Source organism: Calidris pugnax, unplaced genomic scaffold (assembly GCF_001431845.1).
Source record: "Calidris pugnax isolate Ruff unplaced genomic scaffold, ASM143184v1 scaffold392, whole genome shotgun sequence".
NCBI classification, from domain to species: Eukaryota; Metazoa; Chordata; class Aves; order Charadriiformes; family Scolopacidae; genus Calidris; species Calidris pugnax.
The window spans coordinates 15,980-20,530 of NW_015091102.1; positions in this window are offsets into that span (position 1 = coordinate 15,980).

The window sequence follows — 4,551 nt, forward strand, 5'->3', positions numbered from 1 at the left end:
GGGTGGTTGTGCACCCTGTGATGGGTGGTGATGGGTGCTGTTGGGTGCCTGATGGGACTCAGGGTGGTTGTGCACCCTGTGATGGGTGGTGATGGGTGCTGTTGGGTGCCTGATGGGACTCAGGGTGGTTGTGCACCCTGTGATGGGTGGTGATGGGTGCTGTTGGGTGCCTGATGGGACTCAGGGTGGTTGTGCACCCTGTGATGGGTGGTGATGGGTGCTGTTGGGTGCCTGATGGGACTCAGGGTGGTTGTGCACCCTGTGATGGGTGGTGATGGGTGCTGTTGGGTGCCTGATGGGACTCAGGGTGGTTGTGCACCCTGTGATGGGTGGTGATGGGTGCTGTTGGGTGCCTGATGGGACTCAGGGTGGTTGTGCACCCTGTGATGGGTGGTGATGGGTGCTGTTGGGTGCCTGATGGGACTCAGGGTGGTTGTGCACCCTGTGATGGGTGGTGATGGGTGCTGTTGGGTGCCTGATGGGACTCAGGGTGGTTGTGCACCCTGTGATGGGTGGTGATGGGTGCTGTTGGGTGCCTGATGGGACTCAGGGTGGTTGTGCACCCTGTGATGGGTGGTGATGGGTGCTGTTGGGTGCCTGATGGGACTCAGGGTGGTTGTGCACCCTGTGATGGGTGGTGATGGGTGCTGTTGGGTGCCTGATGGGACTCAGGGTGGTTGTGCACCCTGTGATGGGTGGTGATGGGTGCTGTTGGGTGCCTGATGGGACTCAGGGTGGTTGTGCACCCTGTGATGGGTGGTGATGGGTGCTGTTGGGTGCCTGATGGGACTCAGGGTGGTTGTGCACCCTGTGATGGGTGGTGATGGGTGCTGTTGGGTGCCTGATGGGACTCAGGGTGGTTGTGCACCCTGTGATGGGTGGTGATGGGTGCTGTTGGGTGCCTGATGGGACTCAGGGTGGTTGTGCACCCTGTGATGGGTGGTGATGGGTGCTGTTGGGTGCCTGATGGGACTCAGGGTGGTTGTGCACCCTGTGATGGGTGGTGATGGGTGCTGTTGGGTGCCTGATGGGACTCAGGGTGGTTGTGCACCCTGTGATGGGTGGTGATGGGTGCTGTTGGGTGCCTGATGGGACTCAGGGTGGTTGTGCACCCTGTGATGGGTGGTGATGGGTGCTGTTGGGTGCCTGATGGGACTCAGGGTGGTTGTGCACCCTGTGATGGGTGGTGATGGGTGCTGTTGGGTGCCTGATGGGACTCAGGGTGGTTGTGCACCCTGTGATGGGTGGTGATGGGTGCTGTTGGGTGCCTGATGGGACTCAGGGTGGTTGTGCACCCTGTGATGGGTGGTGATGGGTGCTGTTGGGTGCCTGATGGGACTCAGGGTGGTTGTGCACCCTGTGATGGGTGGTGATGGGTGCTGTTGGGTGCCTGATGGGACTCAGGGTGGTTGTGCACCCTGTGATGGGTGGTGATGGGTGCTGTTGGGTGCCTGATGGGACTCAGGGTGGTTGTGCACCCTGTGATGGGTGGTGATGGGTGCTGTTGGGTGCCTGATGGGACTCAGGGTGGTTGTGCACCCTGTGATGGGTGGTGATGGGTGCTGTTGGGTGCCTGATGGGACTCAGGGTGGTTGTGCACCCTGTGATGGGTGGTGATGGGTGCTGTTGGGTGCCTGATGGGACTCAGGGTGGTTGTGCACCCTGTGATGGGTGGTGATGGGTGCTGTTGGGTGCCTGATGGGACTCAGGGTGGTTGTGCACCCTGTGATGGGTGGTGATGGGTGCTGTTGGGTGCCTGATGGGACTCAGGGTGGTTGTGCACCCTGTGATGGGTGGTGATGGGTGCTGTTGGGTGCCTGATGGGACTCAGGGTGGTTGTGCACCCTGTGATGGGTGGTGATGGGTGCTGTTGGGTGCCTGATGGGACTCAGGGTGGTTGTGCACCCTGTGATGGGTGGTGATGGGTGCTGTTGGGTGCCTGATGGGACTCAGGGTGGTTGTGCACCCTGTGATGGGTGGTGATGGGTGCTGTTGGGTGCCTGATGGGACTCAGGGTGGTTGTGCACCCTGTGATGGGTGGTGATGGGTGCTGTTGGGTGCCTGATGGGACTCAGGGTGGTTGTGCACCCTGTGATGGGTGGTGATGGGTGCTGTTGGGTGCCTGATGGGACTCAGGGTGGTTGTGCACCCTGTGATGGGTGGTGATGGGTGCTGTTGGGTGCCTGATGGGACTCAGGGTGGTTGTGCACCCTGTGATGGGTGGTGATGGGTGCTGTTGGGTGCCTGATGGGACTCAGGGTGGTTGTGCACCCTGTGATGGGTGGTGATGGGTGCTGTTGGGTGCCTGATGGGACTCAGGGTGGTTGTGCACCCTGTGATGGGTGGTGATGGGTGCTGTTGGGTGCCTGATGGGACTCAGGGTGGTTGTGCACCCTGTGATGGGTGGTGATGGGTGCTGTTGGGTGCCTGATGGGACTCAGGGTGGTTGTGCACCCTGTGATGGGTGGTGATGGGTGCTGTTGGGTGCCTGATGGGACTCAGGGTGGTTGTGCACCCTGTGATGGGTGGTGATGGGTGCTGTTGGGTGCCTGATGGGACTCAGGGTGGTTGTGCACCCTGTGATGGGTGGTGATGGGTGCTGTTGGGTGCCTGATGGGACCCGGCGCGGTTGTTGCACCCCATGGCAGGGGGTGATGGGTGCTGTTGGGACCCGGAGCGATTGTTGCACCCCATGGTAGGGGTCTGATGGGTGCTGTTGGGTGCCTGATGGGACCCGGAGCGGTTGTTGCACCCCATGGCAGGGGGTGATGGGTGCTGTTGGGACCCGGAGCGGTTGTTGCACCCCATGGTGGGGTGTTGGGGGTCACCCATGTCCCCACAACCCCCCCTCCAGGACAGACCCCACGTCCCCAGGACCCCTCACCACCGCTTGACGCACCCCCGGCCCCAAGGGACACTTCCCGCGTGGTTTATTGTCTTTTAGTGGGTTTGATTGTATTTTATTGTCTTTTATTGTCTTTTATTGTCATTTCTTTGTATTTCTCGAGGCGCCGTTGCTCGGGGTTGGCTCGGCTGCGCCGTCACCCCAAATTTCCGATGGTTTTGGGGCAGGTTTGCACCCTCCAAACTACCCCCCATGGGGTGGGGGTCACCGCAGCCCGGAATTCCTCCCTCGGGGGCTCCGCGCCGGCAGCAAAAAACGTGAGAAATGGGCAAAAAGAGGATTTAGCACAAAAAAAATACCCATTTTCCTCCTCGGGGAGCCCCGGCGCGGCCCCGACCCCCGGTTCATCGACGCAGGGACAGTTTGGGGCTTCAAACACCTTTTCTGGTGGTTTTCCCTGAGGTGAGGACCTAAAATTCACCATTTCTGGGCAAAATGATAGTTTTTTGCCTTTCTGAAACGTGGTTTTTTTTCACTTTTCTTCCTTTGGCCTCATGGGGGGGGAAAAAAGGGCTTTTCGTAGCCCAAAGTGGCCACTTTGATTGAAAAAGCAGTTTTGGCCTTAAAGTGAATCCACTCACTTTGAAAACACTCAAGAATTGGGTAAATTTGGATTCCCCCCCCCCCCTCAAAAAATTGCTCAGAATTGGGGAAATGTGGATTTTTTAAGAGCTCCCCAAAATGCTCAGAAATGGGCAAATTTGGTTTTTAGAGCCCCCTTCTTTTTCCGGAAAAGCTTAGAAATGGGTCAATTCTGCATTTTAGAACCTTCTCTTTGCTCCCCAAAATGCCCAGAAAGAGGAAAATTGGGATTTTAGCGCCCTCTCTTTATTGAAAAAAACCTCAAAAATGGCTACATTTGGGTTTTAGACCCCCCCCAAAAAATGCTCAGAAATTGGGATTTTAGAACTTTGTAAAATGCTCAGAAATGGGTAAATTGAGATTTTTTAAAAATTTTTTTTAAGGGCTCCCTCTTTTCTGGAAAAGCTCAGAAATGGGTCAATGAGGATTTTTAGCCCCCCCTTTTTTTCCTCCAAAACCCCTCAAAAACGGGCAAATCTGGTTTTCCAGCCCCCCCACCCCCCTCTTCATTTCTTTTGGCTTTTTCTTGGCTTTTTGGGCAATTCTTCGAGTCTTTTTTTCTCTCCACAGCCCCGATCCCGCGAATGTTCCACGTGGGGCTGTGCGGACGCCCCCAAATCAGCCCCAAATTAACTTCTTTCAACTTTTTTCTCCCCAAAACAACACTAATACTCATTTTTTCACCTTTTTTTTCCCCCGACGCAGCACTAATACCAATTTTTTTATACTTTTTTCTTCCCGGAACAGTCCTAATTCCCATTTTTTTAAATTTTTCCTATCCCCCCCACAATTAATAGCGATTTTTTAAAATCCTTTTCTCCCCAGAGCAGCACTTTTTTGGTTTTTAAGGTTTTTCCCCAGAGCAGCTGGAGTCCAGCCCTGGTTTGTCCATCCGTCCGAGCCGGATTTGAGGTGAAATCACACTTTTTCCCCACTTTGGCGGGAGGTCTACCCCCTCCCCCTCCTCTGCGGCTGAAATGTCTTATTTTTGGGTAGTTTTTTTCCTTTTTTCCCCTATTTTTCCCATTTCCAGCCTGTCCCGGCTGAGAACAATGGCGTCGGCC